The following is a 19,134-nucleotide window of genomic DNA, read 5'->3' on the forward strand; positions in this document are numbered from 1 at the left end:
ATAGAAACAAAAATAATTATAAGGAAATATTATCTGTCTAGTTAGTCCAATGTCTAGGCTTCTGCAGGGAAGCCACCCTGTTGACTGCTTTTTTCCCCCTGTGTAGGTCATACTCTCATTTCTTTTCAGCTCTCACAATTTTTTATTGAAAACTGGATGTTTTAAACAATAAAATGTGGCAACTCTGGTAGTCAGATTCCACTCCCTCAGGAATTTTCGTTGTTGCTGTCTGTTGTTCTGGCTGCTGCTACTGCTGCTCCTTCTCCTATTTGTTGGTTTAGTGGCTTGCTTGGATTAATTCCATAATATCTGTACTCTTTGTCACGTGTATACACCGAAGTCTCTGCTTGCCTAGCTTACCAGTCAGCTAATAATGAAATTGAGATTCCTTTAAATGCCTTTGACAAGTAAATTCCCCCACTCCTTTGCTGAGTGCGTGTTTGTGATGACTTCAGTACAGCCGCAGTTTGTTGTTGTTTGGTAGTGGGGATAGAACCCAAGGCCTTGGGCATGCTAGGAACATACTTTACCACTGAGCTACACCCTAGCCCTCCAGCAGTTATAAATCTGACCTGGACTTCACTTCCTGCTGCAGAGAGCCTCAAGGTAAACCAGAGGAGAGAGAGGCAAAACTGCACGTATCCATGTTGCCTTCTGTGCCCCCAGGAATAAGTAAGAGCTGTTTAAAACCCCTAGGGACATCCTGGGGTTTTCTTCAAAAGGTTGTGGCCGGTCTATTGTTTGCATTAATGGGTATCACCCCCTCAGGCAGCTGCAGTTTTAAAAATTGCCACTGATAATTTGACCAATGCTACCAGTGACTAAATACAGACAAGCTCTATAAATGGAGCTTTTCCTGGGGTCTTCCAGATGGTGACAATTCTCTGGAGGTCAGCTGGAAACATACTCTACTACCTCCCATGGCTACGAGGGCTTCTGAGGCTGCTGGTTTCAAGACTACCACTGAACTGGAAAGAGGATATGGGAACAGGGCTAGTTAAGCATCACAGAGGCCAGACATGGTGGTACACTACTAAAATTCCAGCAACCCTGGAGGCTGGGGTAGGATTCAATGTTAAAAGAGATCCTTGTTGATTTTGGGAGACCCTGTTCCAAAACAAGAACAAAAAAAAAGAACTAGAGATGTAATTCAGTAGTAGAACACCCATAGGTTCAATCCCCAGTACCACAAAAACAAATAAAGATAAAACATCACAAAGCTCACTCTTCATACAATAGCAATTTTCCTTGGGGAAAAAAAACCCTCCTCGAATTTTGTAAGCCTTTAGTTAATTCCTAGAGTTCCAAAACAGTATGGAAGTTACTAAAGAAATTGAAAACAGAACTACCACAGGATCCAGCAATCCCTTTTTCTGGAAATATACCCAAAGGAAATGAAATCACTACTGCATAAAGATATCTGCACTCCCAAGTTCATTCTAGCATTAGTCAAAATAGCCAAAATATGAAAATAAACTAAGTGTCTGTCAACAGGATAAAGAAACTGTAGCATGTACAAACAATGGAATATTATTCAGTCTCAAAAATGGAGACCCTGCCATTTGTCACAACATGGATAAAATTGGAAGACATTATGCTGAGTGAAATAAGCCAGACAGATGAAAATATTGCATGATCTCTCCTATGTGTGAATTAAAAAAAAAAAAAAATACCCAGAGAGAAAACACAGTGGCACTCACCTGTAATCCCTGTGACTTGGGAGACTGAGGCAAGAGAGTCAACAAGTTCAAGGCCAGCATGACCAACTTAGTGAAGCCCTAAGCAACTTCGTGAAACCCTGTCTCAAAATAAAAAATAAAAAGGGCTGGGAATGTAACTCAATAGTCAAGCACCCTGGGTTCAATCTCCAATACCAAATACACACACACACACACACACACACACACACACCCAGTGAGACTAAAACAGTGGTTACCAAATGTGTAACAATAAATCCCACTACTGTGTGTAATTATAATGCACCAATAAAATTAATAAATAAAAGACTTTAATGATCCAAGCGGGAGGGGGGACAACAGTTACCAGGGACAGGGTGAAAAGGAGGAAATGAGGAGAAGTAGGTCAAAGGGTACAAAGCAGATATGTAGAATGAACAAGTATAGAGATTTACTGTAACATGAAGACTACAGTCAATAATATTGTACCCATGATATTTGCTACATGAGTAGATTTGAGCTGCTCTTGCCACACACACACACAAAAAAGAGAGTGCGGCAAGAGTGGGACAAGATCCTAATCAGAAAAAGTTTAACGCGTGTATGTATAAAATGTCAAAATACATTCTACTGTAATGTATAACTAAAAGAACAAATAAAAAATAAGATCAAGTTAAATTTTAAAGAAAGAGAGTGGGGAAGGGACCATGTGGGATGATAGCTATATTCACTTGCTTCACTGGAGTGACCATTTTACTCTATCTGTATCTCGTAATGTCATGTTGTGTATCTTAAATATACACGATACAATTTATATTAAGAAACAAACAAAAAAAGCTTTCAATGACTTCTGCCCAGAGATATGAAGCCTCAGGATGACCTGTCTCCCCAGGACCAGGATACTGGGGATAGGGAAGTTCAACAGCCCTGGAAGGCAGTGTCTCTGAGCCAGGCAGGACTGGAGTTCCCAGGTGCCAGTTTAGGTTGCAAACTATTGACATGGTTCATGAGATTGTCACTCATGGTTTCCTTTGTTGTTAGTGCCTATCTTAAAAGAGGAATGCGATCTTCCACACTGTGTTAGGACACACAGAACCATAAGTGATGTTTAACAACTGTTATAGCTCATTTCTGTCTATAACTTGGGAATGGCAGGCAAGGCCACTCAGGGGCTAGAAAGGACTAGATTTCTTCTATTTTTCAGGCTGTAGTTATACTTAAAATTTTTGTTTTTACAGAAAGGGAAAGTACTAGGGAATGAGATTGATCAAAATATGTCATGTACTTATACCGATATGGCATAATGAGATGAATAATTTTAATTCACCAACAAAAAATTTTAAAAGAACATTTTTAAATGCCAGAGTTACTAATATAGTAGTATATTTTCACTGTTTATTTTTTTTAATATTTTTAGATGTTGATAGACCTTTATTTTATTCATTTATGTATCTGTGGTGCTAAGAATCGAACCCAGTGCTTCACACATGCCCGGCAAGTACTCCACCACTGAGCTACAACCCCAGCCCCTGTTTATTTTTAACCAATCAAAATTTTGTATACAAGCCAGTCATGGTGATGTATACCTGTAATTCCAGGAACTCAGGAGACTGAAACAGAAAGATTACAAATTTGAAGCCAGCCTCAGCAACTTGGCAAGACCCTGTATCAAAATAAAAATAAAGAAGGGATGGAGGTATAACTCAGTGGTAACACAAAACAATTTTTTTAATACAACCAATAAATACAAAGGCAGTGTGACTTTATTTGGCAATAATAACAAAGTCTATATTTGAGGTCTTTCATGAATACAAGACTCAGGTCACAGTTCTTCTTGTTCTCTGAATGATTAAGATGACCCCTATTGCTGCTCTACCAGAGAGTTCTTTGCTCCCCCTTGGAAGGAAGGAAGTGAAAATTCAGATAAATCAGCCTCAAGTTCTCTCTCGCCAGGAGAACCACTTCCGCTCAGTGGATCTAATGGGTCCTAGGAAACTAGGCTCTCCTAGCAAACTCCTGGGGTGGGAAGAATTGCATTCTCCCCCATCCTAGCTACATCTCAGTCCCTGTTCGTGTTCCTCCTGCCTGCCCAGACTTATGGGTGAGAGAAAATTCACTCCCAGTGCTATAGTAGAGATTTACACTGTCCCTTTCCTGTCTGGGTAGGGTACTATTACAAAGTAGTTCAGTGTGACTTTATCTGAAATAACTCAGTCCCAGCAGCATGGAGATTGCTCAAAAAACTAGGAATAGAACCTCCATAACCTATCTATCCCACTCATCAGTAAATATCAAAAGATCTAAAATCAGCATGCTGTAAGGATGCAGCCACATCAATGTTTGTCACAATAGCCAAGCTGTGGAACCAGCCTAGGTGTCAACAGATGAATGGATAAAGAGAATGCAGTATATACACTCAGCCACAAAGAAGAGTAAAATTATTTGCCAGTAACTGGGTGGAACTGGGGACCATATGTTAAGTGAAATGAGCCAGACCCAGAAAGCCAAAGGTCAAATGTTTTCCAATATGCAGAAGTTAGACCACAATAGGAAAGGAAAAAAAGTGCAAGGGGGTAGGGAATTCCATGAAAATAGGAGATAAGTAAGAAGAAGGGGATTGAGGGAGAGGAAAGAAAGAAATGGGAAGAACAGTGAAATGAATCTCACCAAACTTTCCTGTGTACATATATGAATACATCACAGTGAATCTTACCTTTATGTATAACCACAAGGCACTAATTCTAAAAAAAAAAAAAAAAACCATAAATAAATGGAAAAAGAAATAGGTTAGAAAAAAAGATGAATAGAGTAAAAGAAAGGAAGCAGGGAGGGAGGAGAGGGGAAGGGGAAGTACTCGGGACTGAATTAGAGTGAATTATACCTATGCTTGTATAATTATGTCATAATGAACCCTAATGTTATGTATAACTAAAAATGAACTAATAAAAATATAAGTTTAATGAACTATAAATAAATAACAGGCACTTGCTTAAAAAAATAATTAGTAAATAGCTCCTTCCCATCATCACATAAGCAAAAAAAAAATGGGTTTTAAGGAAAAAATGGGTTTCTTACGGATATTTTTCTCTTTCTCATTCCATGTTTAAGCTTCAGATTTGGGCCGAATGATAACAGAAGTTTTCTCTGGCCAGATCTTACCAAATCCCAAATGGGTAGGAGCTATCTTTGGTTCCATGAATGAAATAGACAATGCATGATGCAGTCAAGTTACCTAAAAAGTAAGCACACTGGAGCTTGGAATATAGCTCAGTGGTACAGCCCTTGCCTAGTCTGTACAAGCCTGGGGTTCAATCCCCAGCACCACAAAAAAAAAAAAAAAAAGAAAGAAAAAGAAAAAGAAAATAATTACCAAAAGCAAGCACACCTCATCATAGTAATAATCAATCCCAGATCAATAAAATATGGTTTTGTATTCAGAAAGCATATACAGTAATGTGAATCTGTCTCAAAATTTAAAATAAATAAATAAAAAGGCGGGGGATGTAGCCCAGTGGTAGAGCACCCCTGGGTTCAGTCCCTGTACTGCAAAAAGAGAGAGACAGTGACAGAGAGAGAAAAAGCAAATATTATCCCTAATGTTAAGATTTTCAACTAGAGAATATCATGCTAAGTTAAATAAACCAATCCCAAAAAACCAAAGACCAAATGTTTTCTCCGATAAGTGGATGCTGATCCATAGTTGGGGAGTAGGGGAGATAGGGAAGAATGAAGAAACTTTGGATTATGCAGAGGGGAGTGGGGGCAGTAGGGATGGGAAGGAGGGTAGATGAGATAGACATTATTACCCTATATATGTGTATGATTACACTACTGGTGTGACTCAGCACCATGTTCAACCAGAGGAATGAGAAGTTATGCTCCATTTGTGTACAATGTGTCAAAATGTACTCTACTGTCATGTACAACCAATTAGAACAAATAATTTTTTTTTTTTTTTTTAATGATTTTCAGTCAAGGGAGGTGGCTTACTCCTGCAATCCAAGCAGCTCGGGAGGCTGAGACAGGAGGATCATGAGTTCAAAGCCAGCCTCAGTAAAAGCGAGGTGCTAAGCAATTCAGTGAAACCCTGTCTCTAAATAAAATACAAATAGGGCTGGGGATGTGGCTCAGTGGTTGAGTGCCCCTGGATTCAATCCCCAGCACCACCCCTGCTCCCTGCCAAAAAAAATATTTTCACCCTATTTGTTGCAAAATGATAAGCCTCAGATGACCACAGTAAGGAATCCTTGACTTCACCCTAGCCTGCAGTAGCTCTGTTAGGTCACTCAACTCCTCCCAGGTCCTGGGTGCAAACTCCAAATACTGATCTACAACTCTACCACTGACAGAAGGAAAAAAGGTCTTAACTTCCTAACACGTACCATGGTTCAAATCATAATTCATATCTGGTGGCTTCAATTATTTTTGCTGTGAAATATGAAACATACTGAAACACAAGAGAGCTAGCAACATGCAGTAGTAAAACAACAAATGTATATAAAAAGACTCCAGGGTGCTGGGCAGCATGTGCTCTTTTGCAAATTTTCCTCATTCCCTTGGTAAGTTGTCCTTATGACCAGAGGAGACCCAAAAGTCTGCTAACTGCAACATAAAGCAGGGCATTTTAACTGCCATTTCTTCAAAATGTGAAAGTATTGTTTTGGATTACAAGAATGATGTTTGCATTAGACGTCCTAACCCTACTCACAACACTGAACCTTGCCCCATTCCTGAAGTTCACCCTATCCCTGACCCTCTGAGTTTAGCACCCAGCCCCAATCCCTGCCCCAACCCCAGAAATTGCCTCAGCTAATGTTCTGTCCCTGACCTTGCTCACTGACCAGGCCTCTCGCCCAACAATTCCATCTATGTCAACTTCCAGCCACACCTAGTCCGCCTGATCTTGGCTGAACTTTCTTTGGGCCTATTCAGCCAAGCTCTGTCCCAGAGACAGCTCCTATTTGACCCTGCCTGTGAGGTGCAGTCTCCAGATCTGTCCATCAGGCATACCTACTAGATTTGCGTCCTCTGCTATAGGCCTTCTGAAGGTCAAGCTCCAGCAGCTGGTCAGCCAAACCCACAGAGCTGTGCTTCCTGTGCCAGAGAAAGTCACTAAGGATCCTGAGTTTATAGACTCTATCACCTTTCCCAGCCAATATTTCCAGAACAGTGCTTCTCTAACTGGAAAGCATGTGTAAATGACCTGGAGGTCTTGTTAAAATGCAGATTTAGGGGCTGGGGAGATAGCTCAGTCGGTAGAGTGCTTGCCTTGTAAGCACAAGGCCTTGGGTTCAATCCCCAGCACCAAAAAAAAAAAAAAAAAAAAAATGCAGATTTAGGCTTAACAGGTCTAGAGTGGAGGTCAATCATCTGTATTTCTATAAGTGAAACCAGTATTATTGGTCCAGGGGACATACTTTGAGTAGCAAACTTCTACAATATTAATTACTGCAGTTTTGTGGGGGTGGGGGAGGAAACAGTTCACAGTAACAACACTCCTGATTTCCACCAAGGGAAAAGGAGAATATATTCCCTTACAGCACCCTTCAGCCCATGAAACTTGGACTCTGTCCCATATGTCTTTTGCAATAATCACATACAGTATTACTTTGAATTTCACTTAATAGTTTCCTATATGTTTGTTTTGTTTACTACTCAACCATTTGGTCCCTTTACAGCGTTCATTCATCCTGCAAGCATGATTGATTATTTCTCTGTTGGAGCCACGGAAATGCGTGAGATAGTCTTTATGCTCAATAAGCCAACAAACCATTAAAGGAAACAGACATAAATCTTTTCAGACAATGGAGTAAATACAATAATAGTATCTGTATATGATGTGGAGGGAAAAAGAGGCCCATAACCCCAGCAGAGTTAGGAAGTCACCAGGAAAGCCATTCTGGGAAAAGAGGAACCTGAGCAGAGTCTAACAAAAAAAGGGAGTGAGTCAAATGAAGTCTAAGGTACCCCCAGGCAGAGGAGCAGGCTGGGTGGGAGAAGGCTGAGGTTAGGTGTGGATCAGGGCTCACCACAGAGCACCTTGTCTGCCATAGACAGGTGCTTGGAGGTTAATCTCAGGACAAAGAGGAAACCATTATGATTTTTAAATAAGATCATGGCGCAGTCATGTTTGGTTTTTAAGTATAACACGCCTGGTGACTGTGCAGAAAATGGAAATGAAAATATCAAAGCCGATTTCATGATCCAAATTGCAGATGGTGTGGTGGCTGAGATAAGAAAGAGGGAACACTTAGAAAGGATTCGGAAATACATACATGCCAGGATTTAGTGATGGATTGAATGGGGTTGGAGATGAGACAATGGGACTCCCAGGTCCTTGGTTTGCAGACTTGATTACATCCAACCAAATCAGAGAAGACAGTATGAGTTGCTGTTTTGGGGTGTGAGACTAGATCCTACTTCTACTTTGCTGGGCCTCAAATATTTAGCTGCACTTAAAATACTCTTTGACGTTCCAGACATATATCTAACTGCTCGGTGACATTTCTACCTCAAGTCAGCATGCCAGAACCAAATTCACTAACTTTTGGAGTTTTTTGGGTTTTGTTTTGTTTGTTTTTGTTTTTCAGTACTAGAGATTGAACCCAGGGGTACTCTATCACTGAACTACATCCCTATCCCCTTTTTATTCTATTTTGAGACTGGATCTCACTAGTTTCCAGGCTGAGCTCAAACTTCTGTTCCTCCTGCCTCAGCATCCCAAGTAACTAGGATTACAGGTGCATACCACTACAGGTGACTTAAATTCACTACCTTAAAAAAAACAAACAGCATACAACCAGAGAAACAACAGTTGTACCCCATTCATGTACAATGAATCAAAAGTTTAAAAAAAAGAAAAAAGAAAATTTAAAAAATACAAACAAACTCCTTATTCTGGGAACTTGTATCCAGTGACCAGAGTCAGAACTCTCAGAATAATCTGCTAAGAATTATCAGTGTTTGATGGTGGCCAGGACTGATATAAAATTACTGTTTGATGATACAGAGGTTCAATTTGGGAAGATTAAAAGGTTCTAGAGATGTGTCATGATGGTTGCACAACAGTGCAAATGTACTTAATACCACTGAACTACTGTACATTCAGAGAGAGTTCAAATGATCATTTGCGGTTTGGGATTTTTGTGTTTTGGTTTTTGTTTGTTTTTGTTTTGGTGTCAGGGCCTTGTGCTTTCAAGGCAAGAACTCTACCGACTGAGCTATCTCCCAGTCTTTAACATAGTTTTATTACTAGGCTATACATGTCCTAGCCCTTTAAATTATAATTTTATGTTATGCATATTTTAATAATTTTTTTAAAATAAAAAAATACGATTTTCTTAACCCATAGATAATCTTCCTCTCTGTCCCCAGCACTATTACTCCATTTTTCATTATCCCTCCCTCTGACCACTGCAAATTTTCTCTCAAATGATCTCCTAACCTCCCAAACCAATCTTCCTTCCTTCCCTAAACCAATCATAAGAGAAATGTTTCAAGTAGGCTCACTTTTTCCAGCTTCCTGTTGTACAAGAGCCACACTCTTTAGATGGGTATGTAAGGCCCTCAATGATCTAGAAAGAACAGGCAGGGGAGTGGTACAGAAACAAGACTGTGATGTTAGGACAGCTGGGGAAGTGGTCGTAGCCAGTTGCTTCTGAAGCTGTTAAGAGGTCAAATAAGAACAGGGACTATTTGCTGGAGCTGGAAATGTGGAAACAACTGTGATAAGAACAGTTCATTTTAGAGTGATGGATTGGACACAGTGCCAAAGCTCAGACCAAGTGCCACCCCGCCTCATCCCTCACCATGACCTTGAAGGAACCCAAAGAACACCATGTCATTCACACTCAGCAACAGGGTCCAAGGAGAGAAGATGTTTGACTTGCTTAAAGTCCAGCAGGGAGAGGAATCTGACCAAGATCAACCAGGGTTTTCTCTGTGACCAGAAGTACAGGGATGAAAAGAACCTACTAGAAAGGCTCACAGCCTTCAAAAACAAGTATGGCATTCAAACTGATATCTTTAAAGAGGATTATGGAGAAGCTTGGTCTTGGGGACCCATCTGGAGATGAAGAAAACCATCTCAAAGATGACAGAGTCAGTGAAACCATCTCCTACTGAGACTTGGTGAATATGATACTGGGGAAGCAGTCAGTTGTTCTCAAGTTAGTTCTGATCTTAGAAGGGACAGACAACCGAGAGCAGCCCCAGGGAGACACACTGCTAGCCTCTTCTGAGGTCCTACCCAGATATCCCTACTCTGCTCTTCCATCCTCCTCATTGCCCATCTTGTCTCATTGTGATTCATCTTATTCATTTGCTTGATCATCATGGGTTTGTTTTGTTCTTTTGTTTCATCAAGCTCTTTGAAAAGCATAAATTATTTGCCTTAAAGGGGCTCTAGATGGGGAAGTCTTAGTCTTAGTTCCCCTCCTCTCTCCTTCCCAACTTTCCCCCTTCCTGTACTGAAGTGGAGACATCAAACCAAAAACCACAGAGGGCAGGGCCCCAGCAGGGAGGCTGGAAGCCTGTGGTCCCCACTCCTGGAGACAGTGCTGTCCATCCTCCAGGATGTGCCTGAGCTAAACCCAGGCTCACCGGTCTGGCCCAACTGAGGACCCCAGGCCACCCTCAGAAGACCCTGGAGTAGAAACAATGCTTCAGGGTCTCCTTAGGCTTTCCTTGGACAACTCCATGCGCCCCATGCTCCTGGCTGGTCCAGGATGTGGCCACTCAGTGCTCCATCAGCCCAAGTGACTCCCCTCAATGACATGAAAGGTGAGAAGCGAAGGAGCTTGGCAATTTGAGCCCTTCAAGAAGGAGCCCTCCAACCTTGCTCTCTGATCACGACTTTATGGGCAGCTTGGAAGGACAGTGCAACCCCACATTAAGGCAGCAAAGGGCTTCAAAGACACAGGTGAGAGCAGGGCCTTAGGGGAGGATCAACTCATCACAGTCCCACCTCTGAGGGAGGATTCTGAGGGCACCAAGATGGGAGAATGGGGAGCAAAATGCTAATGGCAAAAGTCAGTACCACTGTTAAGCCAAGAGCTGAGAGATAGGAGGCTGCCTACCTGACAACGATCTGCTTGAAACCCAACTACACTTCCTTAATTTGCCTTCCTACCAGATTCACAAAGTTCATTCATTCAATCATTCAACTGGTATTTAATGAGCACCTCTTATAAGCTTTAAGTCCTCCCACTTTGACCTGACATGTTCTGTGTCCTCTGTCCCTCTGACTCACCTCTCCCTTTCCAAGTTGCTCAAAACCATGGCCTGAGGGGTTGGATTGAGGTCATCTGGGAACTCACAGGATTTTAGAGTCCTGATTCCCCCTTGTAAGGTAGCTAGGCTGGTCCTCTCATTTGACTGCAGTCAAATGCTTTGCACAGGTTAAATGCTTTGCCCAAGGTCATTTGGAGATGGAAGAGCCTGGACAAGAGCTCAGGGGGCCAATACCCCCCTGTACCTCACCCTGGGCTGCCTTAGTCAGTGTTGAAAACAGGAATGGGATAAAGAGGGGTAAGCTCCCAAGCCAATACTCTCTCTGAAGGTCGTGTGCCAGGACTCACCCTCCTAGGACCTCTGAATCAGTGTCATGTGTTGGGTTAGGACCAGGCCTGCCTCTGCTGTCTTCCCTACAGCTTCCTGACCAAGCCTCAGAAACCTGCTTCTCAGAACTCATGCAGGGAGCTGCCCCATCTTGACTGAATAGGGACCTTAGTCTTGCCCCTACCTGTGTCCTGAGCTCCTTTACCTATGCACTCAGGACATGGGTGCACTCATTCACTGAACTTAAGCAATTGTTATAGGACAAGAGTTCAGAAACCAACCATGAAATAGACAGACTCAAGGAATTTAGAGACTAATGGGGAACTCAGAGTCAGACAATGGCAGTGAAGTGAATGTTGGGAAGTGGGGGAATATAGGGCAACTGCCCTGTAGTCCTGGGAGTAGCGGGGAGAGTCTAGCTGGGCCTAAGACTAGGGAAGAGTCTTGGAGAAGCCCTTGCAAAATCTGAAGGACTGGAGTTTGGAAAGGACTGGGAGTTGTTGAGCCACTATGGAATCCCTGTGGCTCCTTATAGACCCATAATCAAAGGGTGCTGTCTTCACAGCAGCTGAAGGGCGTAGACCAGGTAGGGCAAGAGGACATGGATAGGTCTGGTCTCAACCAGTTCAGGAGCAAGATCATTTAGCCATGACTGGCTGATCTTCAGCCTAAAGAGCTATCTCAAAGACAGGCCTAGTTGAAGTTCAAACTCCAGGAAAACATTCCTGCCTACAAATATAAAAACACATTCTCATCCACACCTCTGCCATGGTTTTTTGTTTTTATTTTTCTGAGATATTACATTAGCAACTCTCTGTCCCCACCCCTTCTTCTTGCCTCCCAACTCAGGGTCAGGAGGGAACTTTTGAGGAAGATCAAACCTTCCTTGACTCCCCCCATATTCATGTGCCTGTTCCTTGCTCAGAGAGGAAGATAGAACTGGCCATGTTTATTTCAGTGGATTCCCCAGCTGATGAGACCACAGGAAGCCTCCTTGAGGGAGGAACAAAAAGGGTGCCTCCAGTCTCTTGAAATGCAGGAAGGTTCTTTCACTGAATGGAAGGACCTCATCAGTCTCCTCACCATTTCTTAGAACTCAACCACAGGAGAGAGGTTCTCAAGAGTGGCCTCTGCAAAGGCCAAAAACATACATTGGAGAAAAAACAGCCTTTTCGCAAATGGTCCCGGGAAGACTGGATATCTACATGTTGAAGAATGAAACTAGATCCCTATATCTCACCCTGCGAAAAATCAACTCAAAGAGGATTAAAGACGTAGGAATTAAACTAAAAAATCTGCAACTGCCAGAAAACATAGGGTCAACACCCCAACATACAGGCTCAGGCACTGACTTCCTCAATAAGGGCTACTAAAACTCAGAAAATAAAACCAAGAATTAATAAACAAGAAGACATCAAATTAAAAAGCTTCTTCACAGCCAAGGAAGAAGAGAGAACCTAACGAATGGGAGAAATATTTTGCCAGTATTCTTCCAAGAAAAGATTAATATGCAGAATATATAAAGAGCTCAAAAAACTTAACACCCAAAAACAGCCCAATCAATAAGTAGGTTTATGAACTAGACACTTCTGAAAAGAAGAAATATGAATGGCCAACAAACATGAAAAAATGTTCAGCATCTTTAGCCCTCATAGAAATGAAATCGAACTACACTGAGATTCCATTTCATTCCAGTTAGAACAGCAATCACCTAGAATACAAATAATAAAAGCTGATGAGGGTTTGGGGGAAAAGAAACACTTATATACTGTTGGTGGGATTATAAATTAGTACAAACACTATGGAGGTCATTATGGAGGTCCCCAAGAAGACAAAGAATGAAACCACCCTATGACCCAGCTATCCCACTTCTTAGTATTTATCCAAAAGAACTAAAATCAACATAATATAGTGATTCCCTCATACTCATGTTTATAGCAGTGCAATTCACCGTAGTCAAAACTTATGGAAACAGCCTACATACCCATCAACAGATGAATGAATAAAGAAAATTAGGTACATATACACAATGGAGTCACATTCAATGTAAAGAACAAAATTATGTCGTTTGCAGGAAAATGGTTGGAACTGGAGAATATAATGTTGAGTGAAATAAACCAAACTCAGAAAGTCAAGGGGTATTTTTTTCTCTCATATATAGAAGCTAGAGGGGGAAAAAGTAAAAAGAGGGAGAAGAGATCATGAAAATAGAAGGGAGAACAGGAGAGAAGTACAGGAAGGGGACCAGGAGAGAAAGATATGGTACTGGGAAATGAAACTGATCAAATTTCATTATGTGCATGTATGAATATGCTACAATGAACCCACGTTAAGTGTATATCCTGAGCTACATCACAGCCTTTGTGGTTTTTTTTTTTTTTATTTTGAGACAGGGTCTTACTAAGTTGCCCAGGCTTGCCTTGAATTTGTGATTCTCCACCCTCGACTTGCCGAACAGGTGGGATTACAGGCGTGTGCTACCACACCCTGTCCCAAAATTATGTTTAATTATAATGTACCAATAAAAATGAATTTTAAAAGAGTGGTCCCTGAAAAGGAGTGTCTGTATGTATTTCAAGTTATGACTATTAACTCTAGGACTCTTCCTTCCCTGTCTAAGGGCCCAACTTCTTGGGACTTCTGAAAAGGACCATATCTAACTAACAAAACCAGCAATGCGAGGACTGCTAAGGATGACTTTGTTCCTGTGACTCAAAAGGAATGAAGGTGAATGAAGTTATTTGTCTGTAGGTGCGTGTAAGTTTGTGTGATGTGGGATATCACCTCTACAGATTGGAAATAAATCAGACAAACAAAAAAATAGAGTGATATGTTGGAGAGGGAGGGAAAGCAAATCGGAGGTGAGGAAATCAATATAACTTAAACAGATGACTCAAGAGGCATGACTTTGAAATAAAGCTATATAAAGGAGTGGTAGTGAAAGTGAGATGTGGAGTCAAAAGAGGGTTAGTTTGTTGTTGTTGTTGTTGTTGTTGTTGTTGTTGTTTTTGGCAGTTGTAGATGGACACGATGCCTTTTTTTTTCTTTGTTTATTTTCATGTGGTGCTGAGGATCGAACCCAGTGCCTCACATACGCGAGGCAAGCCCTCTGCCACTGAGCTACAGTCCCAGCCCAAGGGTTAGATTTTAACATAAAATATATTAGAGCTTATTAATATGTTGAACGATTTATGAAGAGTCAGAAATTAATGATTTAGGAGAAAGAACAGATAAAACTAAGAATTCACAGCAGTGTTATTCAAAATAGCCAAAAAGTGAAAATGACTCAAATATTCATCAATTGGTGAATGGATAAATTTAGTATGGCACATCTACACAATGGAACTTAACTTGGGAATAAAAAGATTAAAAGGAAGTGTATTTGTACAGGCTGCAACACAGCTGAACCTTGGGAACATTGTGCAGAGTGAAAGAAGCTGGTCACAAAGGACACGTATATTGGGATTCCAATTATAAGAAATATGTAGAACAGGGCTGGGGATATAGCTCAGTTGGTAGAGCGCTTGCCTTGCAAGCACAAGGCCCTGGGTTCAAATCTCCAGCACGGCAAAAAAAAAAAAAAAAAAAAAAATGTAGAACAGGTAAATTACAGAGACAAAGTTGGGGGGGGAGGGGCTGAAAGGAAAGCAGAGTGACTGCTAGGCACAGGGCCCTTTTAGGTGCAATGAAAGTGTTCTAAAATTGATTATAGTGACGATTGCCCAACTCTGTGAACATCTGAAAATCCCTGAATTGTGCAATTTAAATGGGTGGATTTTATTGTGTATGAATTATACCTCAATAAAGCTCTTCCATAAAATAAAAATTTTAACAACAACAGGAAGGAAACTTGAGGTGACAGAGGATACAAAATATACTAATCAAAACCCCCTAACCCTCAAAAAACAGAGCATGGAAAAATAAGTACCTTCAAGAAATGCTAAAAATGAAAAAGCAGAAACAAATATGTACGTGCACAAATGTATAAATGTCCATCATGTATCAATCAGTACACATTCAAAACAAAACAAAAACAAAATAACAGAATAGTCAATGAGAGTATTTGCCCACCGTCTGTGCCAACTGACTTTCTGTTTCTCAGCTTCCCTTCCCAGCGGGATGGTGTGAGGAGCTGAGGAAGATACTTCCAAGGTATTGTTCCTGCTGGATTCTGTGAGATGAGTTTCTGCAAGTGAAACTCCTAGGGTCAGAGTCAGGGTCAGGTACTGCCCCAACTGTTTTACTGCACTGGGAGTTATGAGGCATCATTGAATTTCTAGGACAGTACCCCACTTTTCTCCCCAGGCCACCATTGTTGGGAAGGGGTGCTGGGTCCTTCCCCCATTCTGTTCTTTGCAGATACTGCTCTTTTCGGAGCGGGGAGGGAGGGCTTTCTCTGGCCTCTCTGATCTCTACTGCTCCCGGCTAAAACTGTTTCCGTGCCAGAAATTCTGCATGCCAGAGATTCTCCTGATTTGCTAGGCTTCGTTTAGATCTCGCGGTTGGCACCTGCCTGATTCACGTATTGGACTCAGCCCCCAACGCATGAATCTAAGCTCCGGGTCCGAGTTGGAACCACTGCGCAAGGATGTACCACAACGTCTCCAGTTTGGGCGCCCGAGCTCCGCTGGCTAACTCATGCACCAGTTTAGTGAGCCGAATAGCCTGTGGGGCAGCCCAGGGCCCTTCCATCCAAGGATTCCCCACACCCAGACTTTCCCAGCACTTTTCGGTGGTTTCCGACCTTGCGTATTAATTTTGCCCGCTCCCCTCAGGAGCTCAGCCCCCGATTCTGTTCCTTAGCCTTGTCTGATGTACCCAGAATTTCCCCGTCTTCAAGGCCCTCTGTCAGGGGAGTGCTTTTTTTTTTTTTTTTTTTTTTTTTTTTTTTTTTTTTTAACACTCGCTTCACAGAGAGGTTGTTTTCTCACAGTTTGAGCCCTGAGTCACGGAGAGATGAGAAAAGCCACTTCCCGCCAATCCGCCTTCTTCTCTCCCCCCAAACACCACTTTTTTTGGTTGTAGATGGGAACAATACCTTCTTATTTATTTCTATGTGGTGCTGATGATCGAACCCAGTGCCTCACACGTGCTACGCAAGTGCTCTACCACTGAGCCACACCGCTGCCCCCATAGGTAAGTCGTATAACAGAAAATAAAGAAGTTTACATCTGACAGCTCCTATCATGAGGGAGATACAGAAGGGCTTAGGCAGTCCGGGCAAGACGGCAAGAGGAAGCTGGGGGTAGGGCCAGAACACAAGAGCATGGCGAGGGTCTACTGATGAGGTCAGCTTCCTGCTTGACTAAAGTGCTCAGTGGACACAAGCTGGGGGCCCAGTCGGACAGACTCTTCCATACTTGTACTCCTAAACCGGGGGATCCAATAGAAAAACTGTAACAGACCAGTGGACAGAGGAGGCACCAATCAATAATAGTGAGAAGAGGGTGCACAGGGAGGAGGTAAGGAAGGGAGGAGATTCCAGAGACCATAAAAAGAACAGACCAAACCTCCCCCACCAGATTCCCAGCTCTGGGGCCCCTTCTCTTCAGAGAAGTCTCTCTCTGTATCTCTGTTGCCTTTCAATAAATCTACTTCTTGCTTACTATCTGTCTCATTCTTCAATTCTTTGCTGAAGAGAGACAAGAAACCCAGCACCCCTAGATGGTAATAATAAAGGATAAGGCAAATTCATCTGTTGAGAGTAAAGGTGGAAAAGGAGTTGTAAGAGGTTTGAACACGGGCAATCTGATATGAAACATTCATCTCAATACTCACTTAACACAATTTAAATATCTCAATTCCAAAGGCTGCATCTTTTTTATTTTGTTTTGTTTTGTTTTTGGTGTTTGGGGTTTGGTTTGGTTTGGTTGTGTGTGTGCATGTGTGTGTGTATGTGTGTGTGTGTGTTGAAGGGGTGGGGGGTATCTTTCCTTCTTGTTGTTTTGTTTTGCAGTACTGGGGATTGAACCCAGGGATCTCTACCACTGAGCTACATCCCCAGTCCTTTTAATTTTGAGACAGAGTCTTACTAAGTTACTGAGGCTGGCCTCCAACTTGTGAACCTCCTGCCTCAGCCTCCTGGAGTTGCTGTGATTACAGGAATGCAACACCACACCTGGCTTACATCATTATTTATGGGCATACTAGTCAAGGTCAAGTCACCCAAACAGAGACCACTCTCATGGTTTCAAACATAAGAAATATAATGTAGCCAGACATAGTGACACGCATCCTTAATGGCAGCTACTTAAAAGGCTAAGGCAGGAGGATCAGAAGTTGGAGGTCACCCTGGGTAACTTAGTGTGACCCCGTCTCAAAATAAAACGAAAAGGGTGAGGGTGTAGTCCTTTGGTGGAGCGCTTGCCTACTGTGCACAATGCCCTGGGTTCAATTTCCATTACATCACGGAAGAACTAGTCACAGATATGTTAACGACATGAAATAACCAAAGAGAAAAGTTGGAAGGTCAAGGAGTGGAAAGGAAGAAGAAATGATATCTGAAGAGCATAAGTCACCAACAACCCTCAGCTGGCGCCCAGACTCCTGAGGCTGTCCTGTTGTCAACACTGTCGTATGTTCTAAAGATCTGCCAAAGACGGGCCACCTCAACCCGAGCTGCAACTACTGAAAAGATGCAGCCTCTGGCTCAGGAAGATGCAGCTGGGACCTCCCGATCCCACTGCTGCTCCAGCTCCGCCGCTGCCCACACCTGCCCCCACAGCCAGCCAGAAGCAGGAGGACACCCTCTTCCTCAGCCATCTGCTCTCCTGCCAGTGCCAACTATGGACAGAACCCACAAGGAAGCCAGCAAGTCAGGAGGCAGAAATTTAATTCGCACACTCGTAACCCCAGCAAAGTATAAAAAGATGGGCAAGAGGCTCGAACAATACAGATGAACAACTACCTATGCGAAATTATTAGAAGTATTCCCATTAATTTCAGGAACAAGAAAAGGAATTTAGTGTCCATCCCACTATTTAACATTGTTAACATTAAGCAAGAGAAAAACAAGATACCAAAATTGAAAAGGAAGAAGTAAAATTATCATTATTTCCACATATCATTTTGTACCTGGGAAATCCAAAAAATGAAGAACAGACTCATTTTTATAATTACAAAAAAAAGGTAAAATAACCAAGAATACATTTACAAAATGTTCCATGTCTACATGACCCGATCTTTACAATACTTCCTTTGGGCCAGGTGCAGTGGCATACACCTGTAATCCCAAGTTATTCAGGAGACTGAGGCAGGAGGATTGCCTGGACAATTTAGTGAGACCCTGTCTCAAAATAAAAAACAAAAAGTCTGGGGATGTAGCTCACTAGTAGAGCACCCCAGCAATTTCTAGTACCAAAAAAAATCTCCTTTGACCACTACGCAATTGGTGTCCAGCCTTCAGTACTCTGTATGGGGAGCTGCTCCCAAGATGCTGAGGGAGCCTTCATCCAACAGCGAAGCCACCACTAATTACCTGAGACCTGGGGACTCTGTGCTAAGATGCCTGTGACCCAAGCCTGGTGTCTATGACTCCCCTGCTTCAACGGCAATCTTTGGCCTGGACCTGAAGCCATGGGGGTTTCCGTCCTAGACTGTGATCGGGTCCTCAGGGAGCTGTGAGGACACCCAGGGTCACCTGCTTCCTGCTGCTTACTCCACTTTTCTTAGATCACACAAATGTGAAAGCACAGGGACACCTGGAAATTGTGTGAGGCCCTCCAGCCTCTCCTTATACTCCCTATTTTATATAAATTTTCTTTATGATGAATTGAAACCCAGAAAGTAAAAACGCTTGCCCAAGGGAACACAGAACTAAGTAGCAGAACTAAGATTTTTTAGAACCTAGGTCTCTTAATTTCACCTGTACTCTGCTTTTTTTTTCCCCCTCCTTTTCTTC

General features: G+C 42.3%; 1 pseudogene; it reads left to right on the forward strand.

The window, feature by feature from the left end:
* The first annotated feature begins 9,513 nt into the window (after positions 1 to 9,513).
* LOC124982922 (allograft inflammatory factor 1-like) lies at positions 9,514 to 9,810 on the forward strand (annotated as a pseudogene).
* The last annotated feature ends 9,324 nt before the right edge of the window (positions 9,811 to 19,134 follow it).

The sequence above is a fragment of the Sciurus carolinensis genome, chromosome 4, assembly GCF_902686445.1.
Source record: "Sciurus carolinensis chromosome 4, mSciCar1.2, whole genome shotgun sequence".
NCBI lineage: Eukaryota > Metazoa > Chordata > Mammalia > Rodentia > Sciuridae > Sciurus > Sciurus carolinensis.